General features: G+C 39.1%; 1 pseudogene; it reads left to right on the top strand.

The window, feature by feature from the left end:
- Nucleotides 1-10,486, top strand: part of LOC100986185 (GTP-binding nuclear protein Ran-like) — a 40,182-nt pseudogene extending 29,696 nt beyond the window's left edge.
- The last annotated feature ends 3,732 nt before the right edge of the window (nt 10,487-14,218 follow it).

Raw genomic sequence — 14,218 nt, 5'->3', positions numbered from 1 at the left:
TTTTATCAGCTTCATGACCCAGAAATGTCTTTCTCAAGGACCTGGGAGCCATTTTTTAAAAATGTAAACATCAAATGAGGTAGCACCCCATCTCCCAGTTTTTGTGGGAGTGTAGAAACCTAACTTTGGTGGGCACCTTGCTCCAAATTGCAAAACTATTTCCTGTTATAAAGATATGATAATTTTTTTCCTCTAGATAAAACCAATTAACTAGCACAGATGGTCACCTCAATTACTAGGTAAAGTTTGGGTGAAATATGTGTGACAAAATATGCTGCCAAGTCTTCTTACTTGAGGACTGGTCATTATTTATTTACTTGAAAACATGTAAATAATGGTATCTGCTTGGCTATATTAGGGGGTGAGATTCCTTTCTGTTTTTGCAATCTCTTAGTGAGTTACTTGGAATGTGCATCATGCTCTGATTTAATGCTGACTCAATAATAAAACGTTCTTTCTCTACTACCATTGTGGAGAGGAATTCTGGGTTAGGAGAAGATTTTGTTTTTAATTATATTTCCCCAACAATTTTGGTGATGAGAACATGGAAATATATGGTAGCTCCTGACATGAGCAGACAACTGACAGTCTGTAACCATAAAACAATCAGGTAGGAGACTCGGAATTATAAAAAGTCTTCCCTCTAGCGCTCTCTTTTTTGGGACTACTACCTAGACAATCCAACCTGTCCAAATTCAATATGTTACTATTAAATAAACATGGGTAATGTAGACTCTAAAATTCAATCAGGGTCATCATATGGTTGGAAAATATGGGAAGACAGGAATGTTGCCTTCAAGTCTCTCTCTCAAATAGTTAATATCTCTCTGTCACATTTGTGATGGTTATGCACATGAGAATCCAGTTCTGTAGTGGTGGGAGGATGGGTCTTTTGATTTGGATAGATTAACACATCCTTGGAGGGGTTTCATCCTGAATGAATGAGTTCCTGGTGTTATGGGATAAATATTGTTCTAAGAGGAGAGTTAAAAATGATTTAGGGCTGGTCAAAGTACAGTGGTGTTTACAACTAATTGATCACAACTGGTTATTTCTTTGTGTCTTCTCCACTCCCACTGTTTTACTTGACTAGCTTAAAAGATTCAGATAGGCTGGACATGGTGGCTCACGCCTGTAATCCCAGCACTTTATGAGGCCCAGGCAGGCAGTTCACCTGAGGGTGGGAGTTCGAGACCAGCCTGACCAACATGGAGAAACCCCATCTCTACTAAAAATACAAAATTAGCCAGGCATGGTGGCGCAGGCCTGTAGCTCGTGGTGAGCCGAGATAGCGCCATTGCACTCCAGCTTGGGCAACAAGAGCGAAACTCCATCCAAAAAAAAAAAAAAAGAAAGATTTGGATAGCCAGATGAAAAGAAAAAAGAGGGGAAATGCAAAAATTAAAGGCACTTTCTCTTTCATGGAAACCTTCTCCTCCTTTCTCTGCTGTTCCTGCTCCCTCTGCTTCCCCTGCATGTCCTTATGCTTCTTTGCTTCTAACTGACTGTAGTGGCTCCCAGGCAAGGGGGAGGTGATGATCTTTTAGAGAGGTGGCTCCCTTCATGAATAGATTTCCCTGTAAAGGGAGATGAAGGTACAACTTTCTACCGCTACCTGCTGTATTTGAGGATACAAGTTTGTGTGCCTGGTGGCCTAGCTCTGAGTCTACTTTATGTTTTAGACCAGATTCCACCTCCAGGAGGTCTTATCATCTACACACCACACAACACACAACTAGAAAGGCAGAAATAATAAAGAGACAGGATCATGGGATGATTGAGAACTTGGATAAAAGACTGCTTTGGTTTGAATGTGTCCTCCAAATTTCATGTGTTGGAAACTTAATCCCCAAATTCATATTTGATAGTATTTGGAGGTGGGGCCTTTGGGAGGTAGTTAGGATTAGATAATTTCATTAGGGTGGGGCCCCCATGATGGGACGGGTGGCTTTATAAGAAGAGGAAGAGAGACCTGAACTGACATGCTCTTACTCTCTTGCCATGTGATACCTTCTAGCACGTTATGTCACAGCAAGAAGGCCCTCACCAGATGCTGGCACCTTGATATTGTACTTCCCAGCCTCCAGAAATAAACCTCTATTCTTTATAGATTACTCAGTCTGTGGTATTCAATTATAGCAACAAAAAATTGGCTAAGACAGACTGTGTTCCCATGAGGCAACAGAATGGAGAGTAGCTGCACTTGTCACTTGGAAAAAGACAGGCAACCAAGGTATTAAACTTATGAATGTCAAAACTGGAACTGAAGTGTTGTGTAATTTACATTTTTATTGTCTCAATGTGAGGAAAACCAGACCTTCCTATTTGGATAGCCAGCAAAACTGATGCCATTGAGTAGCTACCCAGGACTCTTGGGTGGTTCAGATCCTTTTCTCACTCATTTAAAGGCTTCTCTTCCCTGTGCCCCAGAAATTTGCAGTACTACTATGCAGCATGTTTTCAGTTTACAGCTCCATGTGTGGAGATGTGCACCAGCTACTGCATGGAATTTTGCAATGAGCAGACTTTGATCCTTTGATGGAGCAAGGATGTTAGTGTCCAGAAGATTACCGCATCAGGGGTGTGGTGGTCAAGAGAAGCTGACTATCCACCATCCCTCACAAATATGGATAATCTGAGGATAGAGGTTCCTTGAAACCTTTCTTGTAAAGAGAAACTGGAAGATATTGCAGCTGTTTACTCATAAGACAGGTGAGTACCTCATTGATTTCCATCAGTGACTTCTTCAGGCATTCTAAAAGTTTATTGGCATGGATCCAAGGTCATATAAAAATTGCCCTCTGGCTCTAACCACCTTTATTTTAGCTCTCTCACTGACTATCCAAACCCAAGTTAAGGAAAAGGTAGTAGGATGGCAAAGGCAAACTATTACCCAAATCTTAGCAGCAGCTACTCAGTTTTGGGATAATCTAAGAACAAAAAAAGAAAAGAAGAGATTAAAGTTTGCTGTGTTCTCTGCTTAGTTAGAACTCTTTACTGAAGGGAATAATCCTACAATGACCAATCCAGAAGGGGAAGAAAGAAAGATGGGAGGCTGTATGTTGTTATTGCAAGAAGCCAGGGTGTTGGAAGAGGGATTGCAGAAGGACACTCTGGATGATGCAGAGACTGCAAAGATAAGAGAATTAGGAGAGCCTAGAACAAAACTTTCAGCTAGGAAATACTTGGCAAGTGGTTCAAAATTGACAAATTGAGGGAATCACAAAGGTGAGAACTAGTGGACTGTAATGTGTCAGTAACTTTTCCCATCTGGTGACAGGTTAATTCAGGTTATGGATATTTTGGGTCAGCCTTCTACTTGTCCCCTTTCCTCTGTAATTCCCATAGAGATAGGTCCTTTGACTGAGGAACATGTGTTCTTCATTTCTCCTGAATCTCCTATAAACCTACTGGTGAGAGACCTGCTGTGCAACTTAATAGCTACTATATTCTGTACTGTGGATGAAGTGTCTGTGGAGCCTTTTGGGAAAAGGCATCTGATTTGGATACTATATACTTCTGAAAGAAAAGAGGTATGGCAGAGAGTGGCAGTCTCATACTGTGCTGGAAAAGTCCCCACAAGCTCAAACAAGTCACTTAAATGTGAAGTAAAAAACTATAAATCTTTTAGAATAAAACATAGGAGAAAATATTCATGACCTTGGGTTAGGCAAAGATTCTTAGATACAACACCAAAAGCATGACCCATAATAGAAAAAAATGAATAAACTGAACTTCATAAAAAATGAAAAAAATTTGCATTTCAAATTATTCCATTGAGGAAATGAGAAGACAAGCCACAGACTGGGAGAAAATATTTGCAAATCATATATCTGATAAAGGACTTGTATCCAGAATACATTGAGAACTCTTACAACTCAATCATAATAATGATAATAATAATCAGACAACTGAATTTAAAAGTAAGCAAAAGACTTGAAGGAGCATTTAATCAAAGGGAATGACAATACCGGATTAATTTGAGATATAAAAAATAGCTTACCAAAAAGATGAGCCATGGCCATGTGTCAACAATATCCTTTTTTGAGAGCTCAATTAAACATAATAAAACCAGTTATAAAAGAATTAGAAAAACATGTAATCCCCATGCTTTGGAAGGCCAAGTTAGGAGGATCAGTTGAGGTTAGGAGTTTGAGACCAGTCTGGGCAACATAGTGAGACCTCATCTCTACAAAAAATTAAACAAAAATTAGCTGGATGTGATGGCAGGTGCCTGTGGTCCTAGCTACTTGGGAGGCTGAGATGGGAGGATCACCTGAATCCTGGAGTTTGAGGTTACAGTGAGCCGTGATCACACCACTGCACTCAAGCCTGGGTAACAGAGTGAGACCCTGTCTCTAAAAAAAAAAAAAAAAAAAAAAAAAAGAAAGAAAGAAAGAAAAAGGATAATTAAAAAGGGGCACTTACCCTGTAGTAATCCCACATTTCCAGTAAAGAAGAAAGGTAAATTTCATAAAGATGGGTAAGCTCTATATAGATTTGTACTGATTTTAGAGAAGTAAATTAATTTGTTGTCCATTAACACCTGTAGTTTCTAATCCTGCAACTATTCTGATCTCAGTATCATTGTCTGAAAAAAATTTTTTTGTTGTTCTATGTTCTATGTTCTGCGCTCCCTTCCTCTCTCCCTCCCTCCCTCATTCCCTTCCTCCCTTCCTCTCTTCCTCCCTTCCTCCCTTCTTCCCTTCTTTCCTTCCTTCCCTCCTTTCCTCCTTCCCTTTTTTCCTTCCTTATTTTTTTCCTTCCCCCTCTTTCTTTTCTTATAAGTGGACAAGTCTAAATTCTTACTTGCTCATAAAGGAGTCTGATACTTATAGCAGACAATTCCTCAAGGGTTTTGAGACTCCCCTAATGTTTTCTCTAGTCATTTACAGAAACACTTAGATAAATTTGTTTCACCAGAAGGATCTATAATTTTTCAAAATATAGGTGATTTTGCTGGTAGCCTCAGAAACTAAAGAGCAATGCAAAACTAACACTTTGGCTTTGTTACAATTCTTTGCTTCACAAGGGCATAAGGCCTCACTAGATAAATTGCAACATTGCTTTTCTGAGTAAACTATTTAAGGCATCTGTGTTCAGCTGTGGGCCTTAGAGTGGTATAATCTAGGGGTCATCTCATTTTGCAGATCTAACAGCCAAATGTAGTGCTATGGTTAGAATGTTTATGTCCCATTCTCTCCCCAATTCGTATGTTGAACTCTAATCTCCAATGTGATGGTATTAGAAATGGGGCCTTTGGAGGTGATCAGGGTGTTGCCCTAATGAATGGGATGAATGCCATTATAAAAGAGGCCTCAGAGAGCTTCCTGGCTCCTTCCACCATGTGAGGATGCAACCAGAAGGCACCATCTATGAGGAAGTGAATCCTTACCAGACACTGAATTTGCCAGCATCTTGATCTTGTACTTTCTAGCCTCCCAAAAAGTGATTAATAAATGCCTGTTGTTTGTAAGCTACCCAGTTTATGGCATTTTGTTATAACAGCCCAAATGGACTTAGACACAATTTTGGTACTAATGCAGTACCAAAGAGAGTAGATTCCAGGTTTTGCAGAGTGGGCAAAACCTCTGATGGAGCAACTACATGATAATCCTTCAGATCTTCTCGTTTGGTCCCTAGAATCTGAAGAGACTTTTGAACAAGGGAAATTGGGGATAGCCTCTCTCTTAGCTTTGAAATGTCCAAAGTTTGAAAAATCTGACGTGATTTATGTAATATTCCTGTTCAAAATGATGATATAATAATGTTTATCAATTGGTTATGTAGTATGGCTAAAAGTGGCCACTCAAAAAGCTTCCTAGCTGCAGTGACTTATCACGCAGCTTCGGAAGCTTATGCTTTATCTGCAATTAAGTCTGCATAAGCAGATGAGTTAATACCAGTTAGTAGAACTGCAATTCTTAGTTCTGGACTAAAAATAAACATAAAAATATATACATAATAAATATATGTTTGATGTCTGTCATGCAACGATAACTTTTTTTAAACAGAGGATTTTTTACTTCAATAACAACTAAAAAAATCACATGGAAAGTTGATAGCTGATTTGTTAGGGACTTTGCACCTGCTTTCTCAGATACCAGTAATTCATTTTGCTGATAGAGCTGTAAAAGCTGCTTTTATTTATTATTTATTTTTATTTTTTAGATGAAGTCTCTCTGTGACACCCAGGCTAGAGTGCAATGACACGATCTTGGCTCACTGCAACCTCCGCCTCCTGGGTTCAAGCGATTCTTCTGCCTCAGCCTTCCGAGTAGCTGGGACTACAGGCATATGCCATCACACCCAGCTAATTTTTGTATTTTTAGTAGAGACAGGGTTTCGCCATGTTGGCCAGGCTGGTCTCGAACTCCTGACCTCAGGTGATCCGCCTGTCTCAGCCTCCCAAAGTGCTGGGATTATAGACGTGAGCCACTGTGCCCTGCCAAAAGCTGCTTCTAAAACATGGCTGGCTCCAAACTTAGAAGCTCTATTTTTAATACAACAAGAAGCTTTTGTTCATTTTTTAAAATGTGCTTCACAAAAATAAATGAGCAAATGAATTGAAAAAGGAGCTAAAAGAAATTTGATTGGACTGTGGGAATTACCCAACAGTAATTCCTATACTTCAGTCCCAATTTGCTTGGTTAGTGGTGTTGTGTCATTGACAAAATTATCTGAACAAAAGAGGAATTTTAAAGGCATTAGACCCCTACTAGGCCTACCAAAAAGATAAAATTATTCACAACATATTAAAGAGTTAGGCTATGTAATGTATGCTATTGATGTGCTATTGTTTACGGGCCACTCCAAATATAAGCACAGGAAGTTCTGTCTAACCAGCTTTACCAGGAACGTGGTGGCAGTTAGATTTCGGTAAGAGATATTGTCTAGTTGTGGTATGTGTGACATTTGGATGGCCTGAAATCTTTCTGTCTTCAAAAGCTGATCTTCAGTTAAGCAAGATGAATAAACTCTAAAGGTCTACCATACAACATTGTGCCTATAACCAGTAATACTATATTGTACTCTCAAAAATTTGTTAAGAGGGTAGATCTCTTGTTAAATGTTCTTACCACAATCAAATAAAATTTAAAAAGCTGATGTTTGGAACAGAAAACCAAACACTGCATGTTCTCACTCATAAGTGGGAGTTGAACAATGAGAACACATGGACACAGGGAGGGGAACATCACACAGTGGGATCTGTTGGGGGGTGGGGGGCAAGGGGAGAGAGAGCATTAGGACAAATACCTAATGCATTCAGGGCTTAAAACCTAGATGATGCGTTGATAGGTGCAGCAAACCACCATGGCACGTGTATACCTATGTAACAAACCTGCACGTTCTGCATATGTATCCCAGAACTTAAAATAAAAATAAAAATAAAAAGCTGTTGTTCAGACAGTGGTAAAGCTTCTCTTAAAACTCACAATTTCCACTTCTGGGATACCAGAGCACATTGACTAGGACAGAGGAAGTCATTTTACTTCTACTGTTGCCCAGGAATTATGCCAAATGTGTGCAGATTCCTATAAGCCTCAGTCCTTTGGACAAGTAGAGTGAATAAATCAAACTCTAAAAAGCTATTTGGCCAAGATTTAGTAATCTAACATGTTAAAATGGCTTAGAGCTTTGCCACTAACCTTATCAAAAATTAGAGTGACCCCTGCAAGCAAGCATAGTATCTCTCCCTTTGAACTTATGGTTGGCAGGCCTATGAACTTGGGTCTGAGACCATGTTCTGTTCCCAATTTAACTGAATCCTGTCATAATCATGTTCAATAGTTAAAAGGCCTTCTCTTTTCCCTAGAAACCCTGAGACTTACAGTCATAAGGACTTGCCTGAGTCAGTCTGCCACCCTTATAGAATAGGAGACTTCATCCACATAAAGGTATTTCAAAGGAAAGACAGGTTGTCACTCTATTGGGAGAGACCCTTTCAGGTGCTGCTGATCACTCATACTGCTATCAAAGTGAAGGAGAACCATAGCTGGATTCATGCTTTCTATGTGAAACCAGCACCGCAGGAGGACTAGACAGTTGTTCCCACAAAGAACTTCACTAGAGTAATGGATATTGGTACTGAACTCAACTGAAAAGAGGTATTCTTTATTTTAAAAAAAAATTTTTTGAGACTCGGTATCACTCTGTCCCCCAGACTGGAGTGTTGGAGTGCAATAGCGTGATCTCGGTCACTGCAACCTCTGCCTCCCAGATTCTAATGATTCTCTTGCCTCAAAAAGATGTGTTCTAAAAAATTGATCGCTATTCTCATAGTACTACTCAGACAGAGGTTATTTGAATCACCACAATAAAGAATCACATTTATTGGAAAGCAAACATTATTACACCAAATTTCTGCATTCCCAGTAATGGTTCCTCCAAACACGTATTTCCAATGAGCTCTAAATTGTACTCCCATTGTGGATATGCTCTGGATTACTGGCCGAGTACAAGTGAGATCATCCTCATTAGTAATTTTTGATAATAACAAAGTAATTAGTATGCATCCAGGTACTCAAGTTCTAACTTTAACACAAAAATGTTTTATCAACTGGCTTGATTGAAAGAATGACATAGAAAAGAAAAATATCTAATTAACAGATGAACAGAAATCTGGTACCTACAGATTACTAGCAACTACAAAAGACAGATATAGTGTCACTACTAACATTGGGAGGCAGGTTTTCTCCAGTATGGGTGGATAAACAAAGGTGGATGCCTGTTATTTATAGAGATTTAGCTGACTGCTTTAATTATATAACTATTTAGACCAATGGAAAAAATGGCCCATAAGATGGATTTTTCCTTAAGGCTTAAAACACTAAAGTTGGCTGGACATGGTGGCTCACACCTGTAATGCCAGCCCTTTGGGAGGCCAAGGCAGGTGGATCGCTTGAGCCCAGGAGTTTAAGACCAGCCTGGGCAACACAGCGAGGCCTCATCCCTACAAAAATACAAAAATTAGCTGGGTGTGGTGGTGTGTGCCTATAGTCCCAGCTACTTGGGAGGTTGAGGTGGGAGAATTGCTTGAACCCAGGAGTTTGAGGTTTCAGTGAGCTATGATCATGCCACTGCACTCCAGCCTGGGCGACAGAGTGAGAACTTGTCTCAAAAAAAAGACAAAACAAACAAACAAACAAACAAACAAAAAAACACGAACAAAAAACCAAAAACCAAACACAAAGCAAATTAAAGTTGTGCACATTAAACACTAGAAGTTCAATCCGTACTCTAAAATCAGTGCCTCGTAAGACTTTTAACTAGATGATGGCCATGGATTTCTTTCTACTTCTCATCTTAAAATTATTTAGGAAGTGGAGCAATCACTGAACGGCCTAAATTACCATGTAAATGTGATGTTACTCATGTAATTGATGGAAACTCAGGAGAAATTTATTGGGGCATCAGAGAAAAACTGTTAATTAAAATTTGAAATTAGCAGGGTCCTGAGTTAAGCTACTCTATAGGCCTGGATTGGGCAAGACTTCATGAGGAACTACAAAATAATGCTCCATAGTTAATCATTTGAAAGTACAAGCAATAAAGACATCACAACACTTTATAAAATTAATGTATGGCTAAAACATTTTTTCATTGCTAATCAAGACTCTGGGCTTCTGCCATCTTTTCAGCCTCAGCTGGATAAGCACAGAGACACTTCTGGAAGGAACATAATGGTGGCTGCCCAAGGAGAGCCCCAAGTCCAGTTCAAATTGGTATTGGTTGGTGATGGTGGTACTGGAAAAGCTGCATTCATGAAATGTCATTTGACCAGTGAATTTGAGAAGTGTGTAGCCACCTTAGGTGTTGAGGTTTATCACCTTGTGTTCCACACCAACAGAGGATCTATTAAGTTCACTGTATGAGATACAGCTGGCCAGGAGAAATTTGGTATACTGAGAAATGGCTATTATATTCAAGCCCAGTGTGCCGTTATAATGTTTGATGTAACATCTTGAGTTATTTACAAGAATGTGCCTAACTGGCATAGAGATCTGGTATGAATATGTGAAAACATCCTCATGTTGTATGGCAACAAAATGGATATTAAGTATGGGAAAGTGAAGGAAAAATCTACTGTCTTCTACTGAAAGAAGAATCTTCAGTATTATGACATTTCTGCCATAAATGCCAAAAAGTAACTACAACTTTGAAAAGCCCTTCCTCTGGCTTGCTAGACAGCTCATTGGAGACCCTAACTTGGAATTTGTTGCCATGCCTGCTCTTGCCTCACCAGAGGTTGTCATGGACCCAAATTTGGCAGTTTAGTATGAGCATGATTTAGAGGTTGCTTAGACAACTGCTCTCCCAGATGAGGATGATGACCTGTGAGAATGAAGCTGGAGCCCAGTGTCAAAAGTCTAGTTTTATAGGCAGCTGTTCTGTGATGTCAAGTGGTGCACTGTGTGTGCCGCTTTATTATCTAGCTAAAGGCAACATGTGCTCCATCTGTGGGATGCTGAAGGAGATGAATGGGCTTTGGAGTGAATGTGACAGTTTAAAAAATACCTTCATTGTTTGGACCTGCATATTTAGTTGTTTGGGAATGCAATTGATTTCTTCTTGAGTTTCAAATGTAAGACTGCTACTGTCACATCACAATATTCAGTTGTGCCTAACTGGCATAGAGATTTGGTATGAGTATGTGAAACATCCTTATGTTGTTCAGTGGAGAAATTTTGTTACTATCATTGCCATTCCTTTTTGTTTAGAATCAGAATAAAAGTGTATTTCAAATATCTTTTAAAAATCAGATTTAACTATTCAGCATTAGTATAATATATTCAAAGGTTATTTCCCCAAGGCAGATAAAAATTTCTAAAAAATTCACTTTCTACAAATTTAGTAATTCTGATGTTCTATCATGCTTCTAATAATTGTTTTGCTTTGTATTTTACTACAGATTTGCTGATTTTAGATGGCTACAACTGCCCAGAGAAAGGGAAAAAAACCACAATAAAGATAACTAAAAAAATGTTCACGTTACTATTTTATAGTAACACAGGCAGGAGATTGTAAGGACAGATACAAATTAACAATAAGAGGCTTAATTACTCCCATTGAAAATAAGGTATGAGATTTCTCTCCCCTCCTTTTTTTCCAGAACATTTACTTGAGAAAACTTATAATTGTAAGTACTTTCTCCTCTCTTTTAAATGTACATAAATCCTTTTGCAGACTAAGTAGGTCTTTTGCCATCTTTGTGACCCACAAATGTCTTTCTCAAGAATGGACCTAAGAGTCATCTCTTTGAAATGTAAACATCAAGGGAGAAAGCACCCTCATTTCCCAGTTCCTGTGGGAGGGTAGCAGCCTAACTTTGGTCGCCATCTTACTCCAAGTGTCAGAATCACCTCCTGTCGTAAAGATATGAGAAGTTTATTTTTCCCCTGGATAAAGCCAATTAGCTAACACAATGGTAATGGTAACTTGGTGTCTTAGTCTGTGCTGTTATAATGAAATACCACAGACTAGGTAATTTATAAACAACAGAGATTTATTTCTCATGGTTCCAGAATCTGGAAAATCCAAGATCAAGGAATGGACAGGTTTGGTGTCTGGTTGTTACTGGGAATGAGTCCCGATCCAGACCCCAAGAGAGGGTTCTTGGATCTCGTGCAAGAAAGAATTCGAGGCAAGTCCATAGGGCAAAGTGAAAGTAAGTTTATGAAGAAAGTAAAGGAATAAAAGAATGGCTACTTCATAGGCAGGGCAGCCCCGAGGGCACTGCCCATTTTTATGGTTATTTCTTGATTATATGCTAAACAAGGGGGTAAATTATTCATGCCTCCCGTTTTTAGACCATAGAGGGTAACTTCCCGATGTTGCTTTGGCATTTGTAAACTGTCATGGTGTTGGTGGGTGTGTAGCAGTGAGGATGACCGGAGGTCAGTTTCATTGCCATCTTGGTTGTGGTGGGTTTTAGCCAGCTTCTTTACTGCAAACTGTTTTATCAGGAAGGTCTTTATGACCTGTATCTTGTGCCAACCTCTTATCTCATCCTGTGACTAAGAATGCCTTAACCTCTTGGGAATGCAGCCCAGTAGGTCTCAGCCTTATTTTACCCTGCTCCTATTCAAGATGGAGTTGCTCTGATTCAAACGCCTCTGACATGGTGAGGGCTTGATCTCTGCTTCCAAGATGGCACCTAGTTGCTTTATCCTCTGTCTTAATTTTAGCCCAGAAAGACCCATGTTGGACTTCTACAGAAATGTAAGATAATACATGTGTTTTTTTTTTTAAGTCACTAAGATTGTAGCAATTTGTTACTGCATCAATAGAAAACTAATAGAACAAGGTATTTCCCAACAGCTGAGTGCAAGTTTATGGAGAAGGTTGCATTTATAAGCTGTTAGCAGCAGCACTCCCAGAAATTGGAGGATGGGTGCACTCGTCATTAAAGGGTTGGCAGTGTTCACTTTAGTAAATCTGCCTAATTCTGGGATGCAATTTAAGGAAGCCTACTGTTTGTGATTTTGGTTGCTTTTTTGTTTGTTTGTTTTGGTTCTTTTTAGAGAGCTATTCCTTACCTCAAGGTAAAAAACATATTCTCTTACAGTTCTTTAAATACAATTTTAATTGGGTTTTATACATATAAATATTTAATCCATCCCTTCCGAAATTTGTGTATGTGTGTGGTAGGAAGTAGAAATTTACCTTTTTCCAGATAGATAGCAAATTGTCTCAGTCTCATTTATTGAGGAGTCAGTCTTCTTTCCCTATTGATTTGAAATATTATAACCCAAATTTCCACAAATGCATGGGTTAGTTTCTGGGCACTAGTGATTTGCTCACCTAATCCCAAATCAGCACCACGCTTATTTAATTATTATAGCTTTACAGTATGACTTCATATCTTATGAGTAAAATTTGTTCTCTTAAAAAATTGTCTTGGCTATATGAGGGTATTGGTGATGTTGACTCCATCTCTTATTTAAATATATATATGTAAATATATATGTAAACAGCTTTATTGAGATATAATTTATACATCATACAATTAACCCACTTAAAGTGTACAATTCAGATTTTTAGTATACTCACAGACATGTGCCAGCATCGCTGCAATCAACTTTAGAAAGCCTTTACCAAATAACATCCTATGAAGAAACCCTGAAAGAAATCCCTCATTCTCCCCTCCCCCTGAGCCCCTGGCAACCACTAATGTACTTTCTATCTGTATGGATTTGCCTGTTCCAGATAATAAATAAAAATGGAGTCATACAGTGTGTGATCTTTTGTGTCTGTCTGTTTAACATAATGCTTTAAAGGTTCATTCATGATGTAGCCTGTATTGGTACTTCATTCGTTTTTATGACTAAGTAATATTCCATTATAATGATAGTGACTGGAGGCAGCCAAATGCCTAGGCAGATAGGGGCGGGTCCCTGGTGAAACCCCACCTTCAAACCCAAAACAGCCTGAAACCCGGGGCCCAGAGTGAGAACTTCTATTCCTGTTTGCCTGCTCTCTCCTGATTGGTTCTTTCTGAATAATGCCTTTTAACCAATTGAATGTTGCCTTTTCCAATACTACCTATGGCCCGCTCTGCCCACATCCTGTACCTATAAAGACCCCAGACTCAGTCAGTAGAGAGAGAGAGATGGCCTGACTTCAGGGAAGAGACCTCCTGACTTCGGGGAAGATGACCTGCCCTTCCCATTCCCTTTCCAGCTCTCCTCTCTGCTGAGAGCTATTTTAATTGCTCAGTAAAATTCTCTACTTTCACCATCCTTCAGTTGTCAGAATGACCTCAGACGTGCACCACCACACCTGGCTATTTTTTTGTATTTTTAATAGAGACATGGTTTCACTATGTTGGTCAGGCTGGTCTCGAACTCCTGACCTCAAGTGATCCGCCCTTCTCAGCCTCCCAAAGTGCTGGGATTACAGGTGTCAGCCACCGTGCCCAGCTGACATTTGATTTTTGACAAAAGTACCAGAACGATTCAATGAGAAAAGATAGCCTTTTCAACAAATGGCAATGGAACAATTGAAGATCCATATACAAAAAAGGAACCTCAAACTAAACTTCACATCTTATGCAAAAATTGATTCAAAATGTATCACTGACCTAAATGTAAAACATAAAAAGCATAGGAGAGAATTCTTAGGATTTAGGACAAGGCAGTTTTAGACTAGACACCAAACATATGGTCAATAAAAGGAAAAATTGACAAATTGGACCTCATAAAAGTTAAAAACTTCC

The sequence above is a fragment of the Pan paniscus genome, chromosome X (genome assembly GCF_029289425.2).
Source record: "Pan paniscus chromosome X, NHGRI_mPanPan1-v2.0_pri, whole genome shotgun sequence".
Classification (NCBI taxonomy): Eukaryota; Metazoa; Chordata; class Mammalia; order Primates; family Hominidae; genus Pan; species Pan paniscus.
The sequence above is the reverse complement of the archived record's forward strand: the minus strand, read 5'-3'. Positions and strand labels throughout refer to the sequence as shown.